Consider the following 21,249-nt stretch of genomic DNA (forward strand, 5'->3'; position numbering starts at 1 on the left):
CCTGGGCTCAAGCGATCCTCCCGCCTCGGCCTCCCAAAGTGCTGGGGATCCAAGCTGTGGAACTTTCTTCAGATTTCCCTGGAGGACTGCAGGTGCACGAGGGTCGTTTCTGGGCCCAGAGTAGGGCAGCTCTCAGATTGCAGCTCCTGAGAGCCGTGCGCGACCGTCTCCAGCACTCGCGGACCCCTAGAGGGCTGTTTTATTTTCTCCATAGCATTGATTGAATATATATCCTTATACATTCCATATATATCTCAGGAAGAATACACAAGGAAGTGGTACCAGCGGTTGCCTCTGGGGAAAAGTGGGAAGATTGAGGGTAAAATTTCCCTTTTCTCGTGTGTAATTTTTTTTCACTTTCCTATCTGCATGGATTACCTTAACAAAATTCAACATCAGAGAGTACCCAAGTTTGTGGCACAAGCATGTACTGAGCACCTGCCCTGTGGCAGGCACCGTGAAGTCCCTGGGGTAGAGAGAATCCAGGTTTGTATCCCAAGCACTGGGTCTAGTAATTCAGTGGGGAGAGAAAGTACTCAATTGGCCTAGTAAAGAAAGGGGAAGCCATCGGCAGGGGGGTCAGCATATTTCAAGGCATGCTGACTTGCTAGAGTGTGGCAGCCCACCAACGCCTTTAAAGTGGCGGGGATGGATGAAAAATGGACGTAAAGATCAGGGAAAAGAGGCAGAAACAAAGAAGAGCAGCCCGTCATGAAGTTCGATCATTATCCAAAGATTGAGGGATACTGCAAGGTCTTAAGCAAGGGAACTCTATGCTTTTGGACTTACCTCATAAAGAACTTTCTCCCATAAGAACCGAAGATGCGCTAGGCCAGAGGTGACAACTGATGGTCCACAGATGTTTTATTTGGCCTTGTTTTTTTTAAGTTGCCAACACAAACAAATGGAGCAGCCAGAACTCAAATGAAAAACTATTTGGCAGTAGATTCCACTACTCATCAGCATGGGAGTTTTGACCTGCTCCGTTTCTGACCTGAGCCAGTTCACCCCTTCACAGGCAAACTTGTGGGTCTTTTGCTCCGTGGAAAGTCACCATAATGATGCTAACGACCTGATCAGCATAACAACACTATAGCCCAGAACTGGATTCAAGCAATCCTCCTGCCTCAGGTTCCCAAGTAGTTGGGACTACAGGCATGTTACACCATGTCCAGTTGGCAGTATGTTTTAAACCTGAACAGACACTTTCAGGACTCAGTCATTCCACTCCTAGAAAGGTACACAACAAAAATGCCTACATATTTTCACCAGAAGACATGAAACAGAATATTTATAGCCGAACAATTTGTTATAAGCCCGAACAGAGAGCAACCTAAACGCCAGTCAACAGAAGAATAGATGAATAAATGGAAGACCGTCAGCAATGAAAATGACCCATATGCAACTACATACAACAATGTGGATTAATTTCACTAGCATAATGTTGAGAGAAAGATACCAGATCCAAAAGTGTGTATACTGTGTGATTTTATTCATATAATGTACAAAAGCAGGCAAAACTAATCCAGTCTGTTAGAAGTCAGGATAGTGCTTCCTGGTTGGGGTTGAGGTGGAGAGCTAGCGACTGGAGGAGAGAGCAATGGAAAAATTTGAGGGGCTGGCTATTCATGCTCGGTTTCTTGATCTGGATGTTGGTTGCACTGTGTTCACTTCATGAATACTAATTGAGCTTTTCACCTATGTATACATTTCTGGATATATATAAGTTTTGTTTTGTTTTGTTTTGTTTTTTTGAGACGGAGTTTCGCTCTGTCACCCAGGCTGGAGTGCAGTGGTGCAGTCTTAGCTCACTGCAAGCTCCGCCTCCTGGGTTCACACCGTTCTCCTGCCTCAGCCTCCCAAGTACCTGGGACTACAGGTGCCCGCCACCATGCCCAGCTCATTTTTTGTATTTTTAGTAGAAACACGGTTTCACCGTGTTAGCCAGGATGGTGTCGATCTGCTGACCTCGTGATCTGCCAGCCTCAGCCTCCCAAAGTGCTGGGATTACAGGCGTGAGCCATCGCTCCTGTCCTAAAGTATTTTTTCAACATGTCAGAGTCAGAAATTTTCACTTACAAATTTAGCTCTTCCACTTCTCTTGGCGTCCTTTGGGCATGTGTTCCACAGACTGCACTTGACCTTGTATCTTGTAAGGAGGTGTTCTTTCTCCAGTTGCCAAGGTTCCAGACCTGCTGATTTCACTCCTTTGTGTTTCCTACTGGGCTTCTGGAGGAATTTTAGTTTGTGATGCCCGCGTATACGTGTAGGTTATATATAGATATCACCTTTTGCATTTTCATTTAGTTTTGGAAGATGTGTTTCTGTGATTCAGAATTCCAAAGATTCCGTTCTGGGCAACAACACAAGACCCTGTCTCTACAAAATTAAAAAAAAAAAAAATTAGCTGGGTGTGTGGCACACACCTGCAGTTCCAGTTACTCAAAACGCTGCGGTGGAAGGATCACTTGAGCCCAGGAGGTCGAGGCTGCAGTGAGCTATGATTGTGCAGTCCACTGCACTCAAGCCTGGGTGACAGAGTGAAATCCTGTCTTAAAGGAAAAAAAAATTCCAAAGGAACAAAAAAATTTCCAGAGAAGTCTGCCTTCTGCTTCTGTTCCCTCTGGCTATCTACTTCTAAGAAGAAACCAATGTTGCTGCTTCTTAGGTATCCCTCTTGAGATATTTCGTGGAAGCAAATTAATATATGTTCTTTTCTTCCTCCTTTATTTTTACACTGTTTGGTACCCATGCATTTTCACTTAACAATAGAGATTGTTTTTTATCAGTCCTTTACAAATTATTCTTTCTTTTTATTACTGCATTGTATTCCACCATATAGATGGAACAAACATTGTTAAAAATTGTGACAAAGTACATATAACATTTATCACCTTAAACATTTTCAGTGAAAAGAAGAATGAAAATGAGTGAGGAAAGTTTATGAAACTTATGGGACAACTCAATGCAGCCAATATGTGCGTTATGGGAATCCAAGAAGGAGCGCAGAAAGAGAAAGGGATGGAAAACTTACTTGAGGAAATAATGACAGAAAAATTCCCAAATCTGGAGAGGAAAACAAACATCCATCCCCATGAAGCCTATAATACTGAAAATACTTGAGCATAATGAGGTTCTTGAGACACATAATCAACTTGTCAAAAGTCAGACACAAAGGATCTTGGACTGAGCACAGTGGCTTGTGCCTGTAATCCCAGCACTTTTGAGGCTGAGGTGGATGGATCATTTGAAGCCAGGAGTTCAAGACTAGCCTGGACAAAATGGTGAAACCCTGTCTCTACTAAAAATACAAAAATTAGCTGGGTGTGGTGGTGCATGCCTGTAATCCCAGCTACTCAGGAGGCTGAGGCGCAAGAATTGCTTGAACCTAGGAGGCGAAGGTTGCAATGAGCTGAGATTGTGCCACTGCACTCCAGCCTGGGCAACAGAATGAGACTCTGTCTAAAAAAAAAAATAAAAAATCTTGAAAGCAACATGAGAAAAGTGACTCATCACATACAAGAGAGCCACTGTAAACTATAAGCAAATTTTTCAGCAGAAATCTTGCAGGCCAGGAGAAAGTGGGATTCAAAGTGCTGAAAGAACTAAGTATTCTTAGTGCCAGGAAAGAATACTATACTTGGCAAAGCTGTCAGAAATCAAGCAGAGATAGACTTCCCAGACAAACAAAAGCTGAAGGAGTTCATCACCACTAGACCTGCTTTAGAAGAAATGCTAAACAGAGTTGTTCAAGTTCAAATGAAAAGATGCTAATTAGCAACATGAAAACATATGAAGGTATAAAACTCATGGGTAAAGGTAAGTATAATCAAATTCAGAATATTCATACTGTAATGGTGGCATATAAATTTTAATTCTAGTATAAAAATTAAAAGACAAAAGTATTATATAACTATAAAAATTTGTTAGTGATTACACAATGTAAAAGATATACATCATTGTGATATCAATAAAATGTGGGAGGGAAGAAGTAAAAGTGTAGAGCTTTTTTTTTTTTTTTTTTTTTTTTTTTTGAGATGGAGTCTCGCTCTGTCTCCCAGACTGAAGTGCAGTGGTGTGATCTTGGCTCACCGCAAGCTCTGCCTCCCGCGTTCACACCATTCTCCTGCCTCAGCCTCCTGAGTACCTGGGACTACCGGCACCCACCACCACACCTGGCTAATTTTTTTTGTATTTTTTTAGTAGAGACGGGGTTTCACCGTGTTAGCCAGCATGGTCTCGATCTCCTGACCTCGTGATCCACCCGCCTTGGCCTCCCAAAGTGCTGGGATTACAGGCATGAGCACTGCGCCCAGCCAGAACTTTTATATGCAATTGAAAATACCAGCTTTGACTGTTATAAGTGTAAGATGTTTTATGTAAGCCTCATGGTAATCACAAAGCAAAAACTGGTAGTAGATACACAAAAGACAAAGATAAAATAATCAAAGCATGCCACCACAAAAATCATGACATTAAAAGGAAGTAGTAAGAGAAGAAAGAAACAAAGGTGGCCAGGCGTGGTGGCTCACGCCTGTAATCCCAGCACTTTGGGAGGCTGAGGCTGACAGATGACTGGAGGTCAGGAGTTCAAGACCAGCCTGGCCAATACCGTGAAACACCATCTCTACTAAAAATACAAAAATTAGCCAGGCATGGTGGCACATGCCTATGATCCCAGCTACTCGGGAGGCTGAGGCAGGAGAATCACTTTAACCTAGGAGGCAGAGTTTGCAGTGAGCCGAGATCGTGCCACTACCCTCCAGCCTGGGTGACAGACCGAGACTGCATCTCAAAAGAAAGAAAAAAAAAAAAAAGGAACTACCAAACAGAAAACAATGAACAAGATGGTAGTGGTAAATCCTCCTATATCACTAATTACTTTAAATGAAAATTGATTCATTTCTCCAATCAAAAGACATAGAGTGAGCCAGGCATAGTGGTGTGTGCCTGTAATCTCAGCTGTCAGCTGCTTAGAAGGCTGAGGCAGGAGAATCCCTTGAGGCCAGGAGTTTGGGGCTGTAGTATGCTGTAAGTGTTCCTGAGAATAGCCACTACACTTTAGCCTGGGCAACATAGTGAGACTTAATCTCCAAAAAACAAAGACATAGAATGACTGAATGAATAAAAATTTAAAGATAGACATAGGCTGAAAGTGAAGGGATAGAAAAAGATACTCCATGCCTATGGTAATCAAAAGAGAGCAGGAGTGGTTATACCATCAGAAAAAATATACTTTAAGTCAAGATGTCACAAGACACAAAAAAGATCATTGTATGATGAAAGGGGTCAAATCATCAAGAGAATATAAGAATTGTAAATATGTATGCACCCTACATTAGAACACCTAAATGTATAAAACAAATATTAATGGAATTGAAGGATGAAATAGACAACAATACAATAATAGTGGGAAATTTGAATACTTCACTTTCAACAATGGATAGATAATCTAGACAAAAAAGAAAAACAGTGGACTTGAACAACCACTATAACCAATAGAGCGGACATACACAGAACGTTCCCTCTAACAGCAGCAGAATACACATCTTCTCAAATGCACATGGAACATTTCCTAGGATAGATCATATATTGGGCCGCAAAACAAAACTTTCCTTTTTAAAGTTTTAACAAATTTAAGAAAATTGAAATTATTATTATTATTTTTTGAGACGGAATCTCGCTCTGCTGCCCATGCTGGAGTGCAGTGGCACAATCTCGGCTCACTGCAATCTCTGCCTCCCAAGTTCAAGTGATTCTCCTGTCTCAGCCTTCCAAGGAGGCTGGGATTACAGGCATGTACCACCATGCCTGGCTAATTTTTGTATTTTTTAGTAGAGACAGGGTTTCACCATGTTGTCCAGGCTGGTCTCCAACTCCTGACCTCAAGTGATCTGCCCGCTTTGGCCTCTGAAAGTGCTGAGATTACAGGCATAAGGCATCGCACCCAGCCCTGAAGATTGAAATTATATCAAATATCTTTTTTCTCACCACAATACTGTGAAACTGGAAATCAATAATAGGAGGAAAATTGGAAAACTCACAAATATGTGGAAGTTAAATAGCACACTCCTAAACAACCAATAGATCAAAGAAGAAATCAAACAAGAAAAAAAAATCTTGAGACAAATTAAAATGGAAACACAACATACCAAAACTTATGGGATGCAGTAAAGGCTGTTCAAAGAGGGACATTTATTGCGCTAAATGCCTACATTAAGAAAAAAAGAGGTCAGGCACGGTGGCTCACGCCTGTAATCCCAGCACTTTGGGAGGCCCAGGCAGGCGGATCACGAGGTCAGGAGATTGAGACCAACCTGGCTAACACAGTGAAACCCCGTCTCTACTGAAAAAAAAAAAAAAAAATTAGCCAGGCATGGTGGTGGGTGCCTGTAGTCCCAGCTACTCGGGAGGCTGAGGCAGGAGAATGGCGTGAACCCGGGAGGCAGAGCTTGCAGTGAGCCGAGATTGCACCACTGAACTCCAGCCTGGGTGACAGAGCGAGACTTCATCTCAAAAAAAAAGAAAAAAAAGAGATCTCAAACATCTTAAAATTCACCTCAAGGAACTAAAAAAGGAAAAACAAAAACTAAGGTTAGCAGAATGAAGGAAATAATAAAGATCAGAGCTGAAATAAATGAAATAGAGAATAGAAAAACAGTACAGAAGATCAATGATATGGCCAGGCACAGTGGCTCACTCCTGTAATCCCAGCACTTTGGGAGGCCGAGGCGGGTGGATGACAATATCAAGAGATTGAGACCATCCTGGCCAACATGGTGAAACCCCGTCTTTACTAAAAATACAAGAATTAGCTGGGCGTGGTGGCGCGCAGCTATAGTCCCAGCTACTCGGGAGGCTGAGGCAGGAGAATCGCTTGAACCTGGGAGGCAGAGGTTGCAGTGAGCTGAGATCGTGCCACTGCACTCCAGCCTGGAGGACAGAGTGAGACTCCATCTAAAGAAAAAAAAATCACTGATAGTAATAGTTGGATTTTTAAAAAGATAAACAAGATTGGCAAACCTTTAGCTAGCCTAAGGATAAAAGAACACGCAAATAGATAAAATTATAAAAGAAAGAAGAGACATTACAGCAGATACCACAGAAATACAAAGGCTCATAAGAGACTACTATTAATAATTACATGCCAACAATTTGCATAACCTAGAAGAAATGAATAGATTCCTAGAAACGTACATCCTACCAAGACTGAACCATGAAGAAAGAAAAAATTTAAACGGATCAATATGGGTAAGGAGATTGAATCAGTAATCAAAATCTCCCAATGAAGAAAAGCCCATGATCAGATTGCTTCACTGGTCAATTTTACCAGATATTTAATGAAGAATTAATGCCAGTCCTTCTCAAAGTCTTCCAAAAAACTGAAAAGGAAGGGGCGTTTCTAAACTCATTTTATGAGCCCATCATTGCCTTAATACCAAAGCCAGCTGTGGACACTGTAAGAAAAGAACATTACAGGCCAATATCCCTGATAAACATAAATGCAAATAGAATCTAGGCTGGTGCAAAAGTAATTGCGGTTTCAGACCATGAATTTTAAATAATTATAACTAGGCTCAAACACATCTTTATTAATCAAAATAGGAACCATTACAATCAACACATTTTTGCCAATGAGAAATAAGTTTGTCATTCCTTTAGTGTAAAAAATCCATGCTTTGGGATTTGGTGAACTCTTGGAAAGCATTTTCTGCATTTTGCTGGTTGTGGAAGTGTTTTTCATGCAAAAAGTTGTCGAGATGCTTGAAGAAGTGGTAGTCTGTTGGCGAGAGGTCAGGTGAATATGGCGGATGAGGCAAAACTTTGTAGCCTAATTCATTCAACTTTTGAAGAGTTGGTTGTGCCATGTGCAGTAGGGAGTTGTATTAGTCCATTTTCACACTGCTGATAAAGACATACCTGAGACTGGGTAGAAAAACAGGTTTAATTGGACTTACAGTTCTACGTGGCTGGGGAGGCCTCAGAATCATGGCAGGAGGCAAAAGGCACTTCTTTTTTTTGTTTGTTTTTGTTTTTGTTTGAGACAGAGTCTCTCTCTGTCGCCCAGGCTAGAATGCAGTGGTGTGACCCCGGCTTACTGCAATCTCTGCCTCCCGGGTTCTAAGCGATTCTCCTGCCTCAGCCTCTGGAGTAGCTGGGATTACAGGTACCTGCTACCATGCCCGGCTAATTTTGTCTTTTTTTTATTTTTATTTTTATTTATTTTTTTTTTTTAGTAGAAACAGGGTTTCGCCATGTTGGCCAGGCTGGTCTTGAGCTCATGACCTCAAGTGATCTGCCCTGCTTGGCCTCCCAAAGTGCTGGGATTACAGGCATGAGCCACTGCGCCTGGCCAGCACATTTTTAATCTAATTAGGAAACAACTAAATTCCACCTCAACTTTAGATTGGACTGGGGCAGAAGACAGCTGTAATCCCAGCACTTTGGGAGGCTGAGGCTGACAGATGACTTGAGGTCAGGAGTTTCAGACCAGCCTGGCCAACACAGTGAAACACCATCTCTACTAAAAACACAAAAATTAGCCAGGCATGCTTGTGCATGCCTGTGATTCCAGCTACTTGGGAGGCTGAGGCATGCAGGTATCAGGTGAAGCACCTCTATGTTTTGAAAGGCACAATAATAGTCACCACTAGACTAGAACCTGTGATATGGAATTTTTGCCACCTCAACAATGTAGTGAGACCCTTTTATTGGCAGACCAGATGTGGATGGTATGGCAACATAATTTGCCTAAAATGGATGCCTACCCTTCTCCTTGAGGATGGTTATGGGCTTGCAGAACTCATGGCTGGCCGTACTTACCTTCTAACTGGACCGGAAGGTGTATGTGTGGTCACCCTTATCTCCCGGGATGTATCCTCACCAAATTGGACTCTCTCCCATCTAACTGGGAAATTGTAAAGGCTCGCCATAGGCGACAAAAACAAGCATCTTGGTGGTTCTACCCCATGGCTATGTTTTCCTCACAGGCAGCTACCAAATTACAAGCTGAAGCCTTAGCCGAGCACACGGTTGCAGCTTTCAGTAATACATGCCATGCTGCCATGCCCTTACCATCCTGAGGAAACTTCTCAGATTAGGCAGGTACCCTTACAAAACCGTATGGCTTTGGACATTTTAACAGCGGCCCCAGGAGGAACTTGTGTTTTGATCAAAACTAAATGTTGTGTGTATGTTCCAGACTATTCACATAACGTTACTCAGGCTATGAAAGCTTTAGACACTCATATCTCTGCCATTGATGCGCTGTCAGTCAACCCTATATCGGCTTAGTTCCAACAACTGCCCAGTTCTTAGAAGGCCTTTCTGTTTAGTTTACTTGGAATTATTTTGCTTTGCTATTGTGGAATATATTGCGGTTATATTCTTCGTGTAGGAATGCAAGACAAGCTTACTTAAATTGGACCCTTATTAAGCTTCCAGATATCATCTTTTGTTGGAACTCAGAGTTATGAACACCCCTCATCATACTGATGCTTTCTGACTGAGCTCCTCTCTACCCTGAATGCAAGAGACCCAATAATTAGGCAGGAATATCGTCACCCCTATTCAGCCTGAAGGAGTTACAGAAGACAGATCTTTGTCCCTCTGCAAACTTTAGGGTTAAGGGTCCTCTTGTAAAGGGAGGGGAGAAATATGTCAGAGGCGTTTGAACCAGAGCGACTCCATCTTGAGGGCTATGTAAAATGAGGCTGGGACATGCTGAGCTGCATTCCCAGAAAGTCAGGTATTCCTAGCCTCTAGATGTTTATGGTTAAAGGAACAGATTGATAATGTTTACTAAAGTGACCCAGACTTAGGAATGTCTTGATATCCCAATATCTTGAGAACAGAAGCGTTCCTAATTTTGCTTTAAAGATAATAATACCAATTCTTGCGAAATGTAGTAATTAGGAAAATTAATCATTTATCACAAATCCTTGTAGCAGAGCACATCTCCCCATGATCTTTTTTGAATCCTATCTATAAATAAGTATTGTACCTAGGATGGACACGTTCCTCCTCTGGTAACTTCCTTCTTTCCTTTCTTTTTTTTGAGACAGGCTCTCGCTCTATTGTCCAGGCTGGAGTGCAGTGACGTGATCATGGCTTACTGTAGCCTCCGACCTTCTGGGCTCAAATAATTCTCTCCTTTCAGCCTCCTGAGGAGCTGGACTATAGGTGCATATCCCTATGTCTGGCTAATTTTTAAATTTTTTTGTGGATACAGGGCCTCACTATGTCGCCCAGCCTAGTCTCAAACTCCTGGGCTCAAGCCATCGTCCTATCTCAGCCTCTCATGGACAAATGATTTTCTATTTTTAATAGAGGGATTCTCGCTCTGTCGCCCAGACTGGAGTGCAGTGGCACTATCTCTGCTCACTGCAACCTCTGCCTCCTGGGTTCAAGGAATTCTCCTGCCTAAGCCTCCCAAGTAGCTGGGACTACAGGCGCAAGCCACCACGCCTGGCTAATTTTTGTATTTTTAGTAGAGATGGGGTTTCACCATATTGGTCAGGCTGGTCTCAAACTCCCGATCTCAGGTGATCCACCCACCTCGGCCTCTCAAAATTCTGGGATTACAGGTGTGAGCCACTGTGCCCAGCTGACAACTAATTTTTGACAAGGACACGCAATGGGGAAAGGCTGAAGCGGGGAGGATTACTTGAGTTCAAGACTTTGAGAAAACCAGCCTGGGCCACATAATGAAACCCCTATCTCTTTTTAAAAAAGTATTGTATACTAAAAGTTTGCTAAGAGAGTGGATCTTAATATGTTAAGTGTTTTTGTCACAAAAATAGCAGAGATCATAATAAAGGAGGTGCAGTGAAACTGCGAGGGGATGAGTATGTTTATGGCCTTGATGATGATAATGGTTTCCCAAGTGTATACTTATCCCTAATCTCATCCAGATGTTTACATTCAATATGTATGGTTTCGATATGTTAATCATACCTGAATAAAGTGGTTTAAAAAGAAGAGTTGGCAGGGTGCAGTGGCTCCTGCCTGTAATCCTAGCACTTTGGGAGGCCAAGGCAGGAGGATTGCTTGAGCCCAAGAGTTCAAGACCAATCTGAGCAACACAGGGAGACCCCTGTCTCTACAAAAAGTAGTAGAAAAAAATTAGCTGGGCATAGTGGTGCGTGCTTGTAATCACAGCTACTCAGGTGGCTGAGGCTGGAGAATCACTTGAAAGGCGGAGGTTGCAGTGAGCTGAGATTGTGCCACTGCACTCCAGCCTGGGTGACAGAGAGAGATCCTGTCCCCCCTAAAAAAGAGTCAAGCTTCCTGTCCTCAGGACTTGTGCTCTAGCTTGAGAAGACAGACAATAAACCAGTAAACAGGATACTTTGACATAGTTGTAAGTGCCTTGAAGGAAGAAAATGCAGGTTTAGCATGAGAGGTTGAGATGTAGGATCGGGTTATCTTGAGAAAGAGGAGACCGGGGGTACATAGTAAATTCACTTAGGCAATGAATGACTAGGATCTTGGCTGTAGGGATGGGGATCAGTGGTGGTGGTGGTGAATTGGGGATATATTTTGGTGGGGACTGACAGGACTCTTCAGTGAATCTAATGTGAGACAGAGCACACATTAGATTTTGGCTGTGAGCAATAGAAAGCCAAATTAGCATCAACCACGAGAAAGGAGATCATCTCCAACAATAGAAGATGGATGTGGGATTCATAATAGGCTTGCCCTGGGTCATGGATGCAGCAGCTTAATAGGTTTTCACAGTCCCAAGTTATTTTTTTTTTCTTTTTTGAGACGGAGGTTCAGTTTTGTCGCCCAGGCTGGAGTGCAGTGGCGCTATCTTGGCTCACTGCAACCTCCGCCTCCTAGATTCAAGTGACTCTCCTGCCTCAGCCTCCCAAGTAGCTGGGATTACAGGCGGCTGCCACCACATTTGGCTAATTTTTGTATTTTTAGTAGAGATGGGGTTTCACCATGTTGGCCAGGCTGGTCTCAAACTCCTGACCTTAGGTGATCCACCCACCTCAGCCTCCCAAAGTGCTGGGATTACAGGTGTGAGCCACCACACCCGGTCCCAGTTTCTTTTTTTCCTCTTTCGTTGTGCCTCTTTCTGAGTTGGCTTCTTTCTCTGTCTGAAATGGAAATTCTAGGTGTCATATCCAGATTACAGCATCCAGACAAATAATGTCTCTTTTCTCAGAGTGTCAATCGATTGGCTTTTCTTACTGCTTAGAATGTAGTCACAGTCAGGGGGACTCGGATACCCTTTGGCCAAATCAGGCCCACCCCTGGAGTTGGGCCAGGACTGGAGACAGTGGAAACCTGAACAAAATGAGGGCTGTGTCACAAACGACAAGGAGAAGAGTTGATGTGGCCTGGTATTCAGCAGTATCCGCCAGGCTGTGTGGATGGGGAGCCATTTGCCCTGCCAGGGATGCAGAGAGTTTGAGAGGAAGCTGGTAGGTCTGGTGTTGATGCATTACATTTTGGGAAACATCCGGGTCCGGCAGGCAGTTGCAGCTACAGGCCTGGAGCTTAGGAGGAAGGAAATATTTGAAAGAAAAGAGATGTTCGGGCGAGAGCTGAAACTTCAGGCGTGTGGATGGGTCAAATGGGGAACATAAAATGCCTACACCTGGCAACTAGGGATGTCACCCATCGTCCTGATGAAGCAGTTTCAGTGAGTGGCAGGGCAGAAACGAAGCCAACAGTAGAGAGTGGAAGGGAAAGGAAGAAATGGGAAGAGCTCTGGATCCTACACTGCCGTGCTGGACCACACTGTTTCACAGGAAGCCCAGGGTCTGAGCTGGTTTGTCCACGTGATGAAGACAGAAGATAAATAGGGGTAGGTGTGACCCAAGCCTGTGAGCCAAGGAGAAGGTATGAAGGGAGGTGATGGTCAGAACATGTGAATGCTCAGCACTCATCACTGTATTGGATATCCAGGCTGCTGCAGAAGGATGAGGAGCAAAGGATGCAAATGAGAGCAAAAACACAGGGCTTGACACAGCTTGTCTATCATCACTATGATGGATGAGCTGGCCAGTGACACCCAAACACAAATATACACATATAGCTCACCGTGCAGCATATGTTTCTAGCCTGTTTCCAAACTTTATGGATACATGACTGTGTAATTGTCATTAGATACGATGATTGGATTTCTGTTGTTACATGTATCCCTCTAGCAGTCCACAGTGCTGATTGTTATTTTAAAAAGAACACAGAGGGGCACGGTGGCTCATGCCTGTAATCCCAGCACTTTGGGAGCCTGAGGCGGGCGGATCATGAGGTCAGGAGATCGAGACCATCCTGGCTAGCACGGTGAAACCCCGTCTCTACTAAAAATACAAAAAATTAGTCAGGCGTGGTGGTGGGTGCCTGTAGTCCCAGCTACTCAGGAGGCTGAGGCAGGAGAATGGCGTGAACCCAGGAGGCGGAGCTTGCAGTGAGCCGAGATCGCACCACTGCACTCCAGCCTGGGCGACAGAGCAAGACTCCGTCTCAAAAAAAAAAAAAAAAAAAGAACGCTAAGCCAGCCATAAATTGGTCACATTGTTCTCTCCTAATCACAAATGAGAATGAGGCCTGGTTTTCCAAATATGGAAAGGAAGGGCCCCTTGCATCTCTCCCATATGGCTCAGCTTTTGTGGCTTCAAAGGATAATCACTCCTTCTAAGGGGCAGCCATTTAATATTCAAGACATGAGTGAAATCCCCCAAAACCTACTCAAATATTAAGGGGCACTTGTTCTGCCTGACTCTTGAAATTACATGAACAAGCTAAAGGTTTCCCTGTCTCGGGTGAGCTATAAAAGCAGAGGCAATGGTACAGACATGTGTATCTGACATGGCCTGAGGGGCGATCCCTTCTTAAGCCTGCAGGAGGAAGGTGCCTTAAGTTTGATTAGATGTTGCCCTACGTCTGTGGTTTGGAGTGTTGGCCAGGATAATAACTAAAAGCAGAAAAAAATGTCATCTAAATGCTACTTTTACATTTTTCTTTTTTTGTTTTTGAGACTTACTCTATCACTGAGGCTGAAATGCAGTGGTATGATCATAGCTCACTGTAATTTCAAACTCCTGGGCTCAAGAGATCCTCCTACCTTGGCCTCCCAAAGCCCTGGGATTACAGGTATGGGCTTCCGGGCCCAGCCAAGGTCTTTATTATGACAGGATTTTGCATCATCTTCTTGTTGCTTTTATTGATCATATTTGCATGCTGCAAAATGCTTTTTCCATGGCACTCTGCCATGTGGTCAGTTCACCACCCTGAACTGTGTGGGAAGTACCATAAATTTAGGTTTGATCCAAAAAGGACTCTCTCATTATCAAAATGTGCCTGTTATGTTGCCTGGGCCAGCGAAGTTATTCTTTCCATTAATAGCTCTAAATGGAATGAGAAATCTGAGACTTGTAGGTTAGTCTATTTTACTTGTGTGTTTATTTTGAATACTTTCAAAATGTTTGGTGAAACTTAATTTGGAACATTCCAGGGTGTTCTCTCATCTCTGAGCCAACCTGTAAAGAAAAGAGGAGAATTGTCTCTTCAGTGTATCACTCGTGGGGCTGTAGGGGAGGCAAGGAGATCACAGGTTGCATTTTTCTTTGGAAATTTTCTGACACAGACCTATTAATCAGTCTAGCCTATTTTTCCATGGGAGTGAGATGAAAAGAATGAAGTATATGAAATCCCTTATTAACCCTTGCATGCTCAATCTCCACATTAGATCAGGGCCTTCTGTATTTAATAGGATTCCATACTACTTTTTTGTTTTGTTTTTGAGATGGAGTCTTGCCCTGCCGCCTAGGCTGGAGTGCAGTGGTGCAATCTCAGCTCACTGCAACAACGCCTGCCTCCTGGGTTCAAGCGATTCTCCTGCCTCAGCCTCCTGAGCAGCTGGGAGGCACATGCCACTGTGCCTGGCTAATTTTTGTATTTTTAGTAGAGACAGGGTTTCACCATGTTGTCCAAGCTGGTCTTGAACTCTTGACCTCAGGTGATCCGCCCACCTCAGCCTCCCAAAGTGCTGGGATTACAGGCGTGAGCCACCATGCCTGAACTACTTTTTTGAAAAAGTCTTAAATAATGCACACACCCCATTTTTATTTCATGCGTATCCTTCTTTGTTTTGTATTATTTACAAACAATATAATGTGCATCTGTAAACCTATCATCCAACTTGGAGCTAGGATGTGGACAGTTACCAAGATAAACTTATGTGTCCCTTCAAAATGCTTTGCATGCTTATAATTATTTACAGTACTTACAGTTGTTTGGTTAAGCCATAAGAGAACAAGGTCTGGGCATATTTGGTTCATCATGATATTTTACCCTGCAGTGAGTGAAGTATCTGATACCTAAAAGGCTTTAATATCTTTTTTAAAATATCTTTTTTTAGAGGAAAATGTAATTCTTGTAAAAACACGTATCATAACATTTACCATCTTAACGATTTTTAATTGTCCAGTTCAGTAGTGCTAAGTACTCATATTACGGTGGAACAGATCTCCAAAACTCTACCCATTAAACAACTTCCCATGTCCACATCCCCCCAGTCCCTGGTAACCACTATTCCACTTTCTGTTTCTCAGTTTGACTACTTTAGATACCTCATACAAGTGGAATCTTACAGTATTTTTTTTTTTGTGACTGGTTTATTTCACTTAGCATAATGTTGCCGGGGTTCATCCATGTTGTAGCATGTCAGAATTTCCTTCCTTTTTTTTTTTTTTTGAGATGGGGTCTCACTCTGTCGCCCAGGCTCACTGAAACCTCTGCCTCCCGGGTTCAGTGGCACAATCATTCAGTGGTGCGATCATCACTCACTGCAGGCTGTGTCTCCGGGGCTCAAGTAATCCTCCCACTTCAGCCTTCAGAGTAGCTGGGACTACAGGTGCGCACCACCATGCCCACTAATTAGATTTTTTTTTTTTTTTTAGACACGCTGTCTCGCTATGTTGCCCAAGCTGATCCCAAACCCAGTCCTCTCATCTTGGCCTCCCAAAGTGCTGGGATTACAGATATAAGCCTCCAAACTTGGCCACTAAACTTATTTATTTATTATTATTTTTTGAGACAGAGTCTCACTCTATCACCCAGGCTGGAGTGCGGTGGCACAATCTCTGCTCACTGTAACCTCCACCTCCCGGGTTCAGGTGATTCTCCAGCCTCAGCCTCCCAAGTAGCTGGGATTACAGGTGCCTGCCACCACACCCAGCTAATTTTTGTATTTTTAGTGGAGATGGGGGTCTCACCACATTGACCAGGCTGGTCTTGAACTCCTGGCCTCAAGTAATCTGCCCACCTCGGCCTCCCAAAGTGCTGGGATTATAGGTGTGAGCCACCACGCCCCGCCTCATTTTTAAAAATAATGTTTTTCTACCCAATTGGATATGCTGCTGGAAAGAATGATTTAATTTTTTTCTGAGAATGGAATATATTTTTCCCCCTTCCCTTCCCCCTTCTCTTCCCTTCCACCTTCCCTTCCCTTCCCCCTTCCTTCTTCCCTTCCCCCTTCCCTTCCCTTTTTCCTTCCCTTCCCCCTTCCCTCCTCCCTTCCCTTCCCTTCCCTCCTCCCTTCCCTTCCCTCTCCCTCCCCCTCCCCCTTCCCATCCCCTCCTCCTTCCCCTTCTCCCCTCCCCTTCCCCCCTTCCCCCCCTCCCCTCCCCTCGTCTCTTCTCTTCTTGAGGCGGGGTCTTACTCTGTTGCCCAGGCTAGAATGCAGTGGTGTGACTATAGCTCACTGCAGCCTCCACCTCCTGGACTGAAGCCTCAAGCAATCCTCTCGCTTTAGCCTCCCGAGTCAGCTGGAACTACAGGTGTATGCCATCGTGCCTGGATAATTTTAAATTTCTTTGTAGAGACAGGGTTTCACCATTTACTTACCTAGACTGTCTCAAACTGCTGGGCTCAAGCGATGCACCTGCCTTGGGGGATTCTTAGTAAATCTACAGGGCTGTGCAACCATCACCACAATCCAGTTTTGGAACATTTAAATCACCTGGAAAAGATCCCGCCTGTCCATCTGCAGCCAATCCTGGCCATAACTCCCGAAGCCCCAGGTAACCACTGATCCACTTTCTTTTACCGTAGCTTAAAATCTTCTGCCTCTGACTAGCCTGGGAAACATAATGAGACCTTGTTTCTACAAAAATTTAAAAATTAGCTGGTCATAGTGTCATGTATCTCTAATCCCAGCTACCTGGGAGACAGAGGTGGAAGGATCGCTTGAGCCTGGGAGGCAGAGGTTGCAGTGAGTCGTGATTGAGCTACTGCACTGTAACTAGGGTGACAGAGCAAGACCCTGTCTCAGGAACACAACAAAACAACCTTCCGCTCTTCAAAGGACAGTGTTAAGAGAATGAAAAGACAAGCCACAGACTGGGATAAAATGTTTGCAAAACATATTACAGATAAAGGATTTGTATACAGAGTAAACTCAACATTATAATAGATAATAAACAACTCAGTAAAGAAAGGGGCAAGAAAGATCTGAACAGATATTTCATCAAAGATATAAGAATGACAAGCATATGAAAATGTGTTCAATATTAGTAGTCATTAGGGAAATGCAAATATAGCAGAAAACTATAATGAGATACCATTACCCCTTATTGGAATGGCTGGATTGAAAAGACTGACACTACCAAGTATTGGTGAGGATGTGGAGGAACTGGAACTCCTGTGGTTTGTTTGTTTGTTTGTTTTTGAGATGGAGTCTCGTTCTGTCTCCCAGGCTGGAGTACAGTGGCACGATCTCTGCTCACTGCAACCTCTGCCTCCTGGGTTCAAGTGATTCTCTCACCTCAGTCTCCCCAAGTAGCTGAGATTACAGGTGCCCATCAACCAGCCCGGCTAATTTTTGTACTTTTAGTAGAGACAGGGTTTCACCACGTTGGCCAGGCTGGTCTGAACTCCTGACCTCAGGTGATCCACCCGCCTTGGCCTCCCAAAGTGCTGGGATTACAGGTGTGAGCCACTGCGCCCAGCCGGAACTGGAACTCTTGTACGCTGTTAGTCACTGCTAGAGGGAATATAAAATGGTATAACTGGCCAGGTGCTGTGGCTCCCGCCTGTAATCCCAGCACTTTGAGGCCGAGGTGGGTGGATCACGAGGTCAAGAGATCGAGACCATCCTGGCCAACATGGTGAAACCCTGTCTCTACTAAAAATACAAAAATTATCTGGGCATGGTGGCGCGCGCCTATAGTCCCAGCTACTTGGGAAGCTGAGGCAGGAGAATCGCTTGAACCCAGGAGGCAAAGGTTGCAGTGAGCCGAGATCACGCTACTGCACTGCAGCCTGGGCGACAGAGTGAGACTCCATCTCAAAAAAAAAAAAAAAAGGTATAACTATGCTACACTACTTTGCAAAAGAGGTTAGCAGTTTCTTGAAATACACTTCTTTTTTTTTGAGACAGAGTCGTGCTCTGTCACCCAGGCTGGAGTGTAGTGGTGCGATCTCGGCTCACTGCAAGCTCCGCCTCCCGGGTTCAAGCAATTCTCTCACCTCAGTCTTCCCAAGTAGCTGAGATTACAGGCACCCACTAACCTGCCGGCTAAGTTTTGTATTTTTAGTAGAGACAGGGTTTCACCATGTTGGCCAGGCTGGTCTTGAACTCCTGACCTCAGGTGATCTGCCCGCCTCAGCCTCCTAAAGGGTTGGGATTACAGGCATAAGCCACTGCGCCCGGCCAGAACTGGAACTCTTGTACACTGTTAGTCACTGCTAGAAGGAATGTAAAATGGTATAACTGGCCAGGCACGGTGGCTCCTGCCTCTAATCCCAGCACTTTGAGTCCGAGGCAGGTGGATCACGAAGTCAAGAGATCAAGACCATCCTGGCCAACATGGTGAAACCCCATCTCTACTAAAAATACAAAAATTACAAAAATACAAAAATTATCTCTCTGAGTCCCATCTACTGGAGAGGCTGAGGCTGGAGAATCACTTGAACCTGGGAGGTGGAGGTTGCAGTGAGCCGAGATCACACCACTGCACTGCACCCTGGCGACAGAGTGAGACTCCGTCTCAAAAAAAAAGGTATAACTATGTTATACTACTTTGCAAAACAGTTTCTCGAAATACTTTTTTTTTAGGGATGGGGTCTCACTGTGTTGCCCAGGCTGGTCACCAACTCCTCAGCTCTAGCAATCCTCTCACTGCAGCCTCCCAAGTACTGGGACTACAGGCACATCCACTGCTCTGGCTCATAAACCTTTTTTTTTTTCCTTTTTTTTTTGTTTTTATAGGCAGGGGAACTGTATCTTCAAAAATGTCAATATAATAAAAAACAAAGAAAAGATATGGAAATGTTTCAGATTAAAGGAGGCCAAAGAGACATGTAAATTAAATAAAATACCTGACCCTGGATCTTTTTTTGTTTTTGAGATGGAGTTTCGCTGTTGTTGCCTAGGCTGGAGTGCAATGGCTTGATATCAGCTCACTGCAACCTCCGTCTCCTGGGTTCAAGCGAGTCTCCTGCCTCAGCCTCCCATGTAGCTGGGATTACAGATGTCCACCACCATGCCCAGCTCATTTTTGTATTTTTCGTAGAGACGAGGTTTCACCGTGTTGGCCAGGCTGGTCTTGAACTCCTGACCTCAGGTGATCCACCCGCCTTGACCTCCCAAAGTGCTGGGATTACAGACATGAGCCACCATGCCTGGCCAACCCTAGATCTTATACTGAAGGAGAAAAATGCTACAAAGGAAATTATGCAGTCAATTGACAAAATTGGAACACAAATAGCAGATTAAAGTATTGTATTAATGTTAACATTACAGAAGTTGACAAATTATGTAAGAGGCTGGGCGAAGTGACTCACACCTGTAATCCCAGCACTTTGGGAGGCTGAGGTGGGTGAATCACCTGAGGTCAGGAGTTTGAGACCAGCCTTGCCAACATGGTGTAACTCCGTCTCTACTAAAAATACAAAAATTAGCTGGGAGTGGTGGTGCATGCCTGTAACCCCAGCTACTTGGAGGCTGAGGCAGGAGAATCGCTTGAACCTGGGAGACAGAGGTTGTAGTGAGCCAAGATTTCGCCACTGCACTCCAGCCTGGGTGACAGAGCAAGACCTTGTCTCCAAAAAAAATGTAAGAGTACGTTGTTAGTGACACACACACACATACACACACACACACAGAGAAAGAATGAGAGAGCGAGAAGGAGAAAAGAATGAGAAAGAGAGAGAAACAGAGAACAAGTCCCCAAAGAACCTTGGTCAACCCAGCTCTCCCCTTCTTGTTTGCGGTTCCCAGGCAGAATGTACCGAGATTGCAACATCCTGAGATAAAGAGGAACAACCCAGGCTCTCTCCACGATCCTCCTAGAACAGATGTCCTGCAACACTTGTGATCAGTTAAGTCAAGTCCTGGCTAGAGTATAAAACCCAGAGTGGAGGGGTGGTGTGTTTTCTGAGTCTCTCAGCTGCAGTGTGAAGTGGAGCTCGTGCAGATGAGACTTCCTCTGTCCTATGCACCTTTCTTGAGGCTTGGGGACCAGCTCACCGTGGATCCTAGGCTTCTGTTGGGTTTTGCCGTCTTTCTGGGAGTAATAAAGTTGCTTTGCCTGACTTGTGCAAGTGTTCTATCTCCCTGAACTTATACTCGGACAGCTGGGTTTGTGCAAAATCTCCTAGCAAATGCAGGAATCTTAGCAGAAATTAACGAGCTGTTTAGAATCCTCCCTTGGGATTGGTAATCAGTGTGTGATGTTTCTCTCTCAGTGATTGACACTGGTGTATGGTATTCTGCTTAACAGAGGGAGAGAAAGAACATGAAGGAGCAAATGAAGTAAAATGAACTAGGTTAATCTAAGTTAAGGATTTTTTTTTTTTTTTTTTGAGACAAGGTCTTGCTATGTTGCCTAGGTTGGTCTTGAACTCCTGGCCTCAAGCGATCCTCTCACCTTAGCTTCCCAAAGTGCTTGGATTATAGGTGTGAACCACCAGCTCTGCCTACATTGAATGTTCTTGACACCATTTTTATTTTTTGCAACTTTTCTTTCTTTCTTTCCATTTTGGGACAGAGTCTTGCTCTGTCACCCAGGCTGGAGTGCAGTGGTGCAATCACAACTCATTGCAGCCTTGTGCTCCTGGGCTCAAGCAATCCTCCCACCTCAGCTTCCCAAGTAGCTGGGACTACAGGTGTGCACCACCATGCCTGGCTAATTAAGAAACAAGAATATTTTTTAGAGACAGGGTCTCTCTCTCTATGCTGCTCAGTCTGATCTCAAACTCCTGGGCTCAAGTGATTCTCCTGGCTTCACC

The 21,249-nt window shown here is 44.2% G+C and overlaps 1 long non-coding RNA gene across 1 annotated transcript; it reads left to right on the plus strand.

The window, feature by feature from the left end:
- Positions 1–394: 394 nt before the first annotated feature.
- LOC129529375 (uncharacterized) lies at positions 395–20,553 on the plus strand. Its single transcript, XR_008674879.1, has 2 exons — positions 395–486; positions 20,240–20,553. It is a non-coding gene; the product is annotated as an uncharacterized lncRNA (long non-coding RNA).
- Positions 20,554–21,249: the final 696 nt, after the last annotated feature.

The sequence above is a fragment of the Gorilla gorilla genome, chromosome 22 (genome assembly GCF_029281585.2).
Source record: "Gorilla gorilla gorilla isolate KB3781 chromosome 22, NHGRI_mGorGor1-v2.1_pri, whole genome shotgun sequence".
Lineage (NCBI taxonomy): Eukaryota > Metazoa > Chordata > Mammalia > Primates > Hominidae > Gorilla > Gorilla gorilla.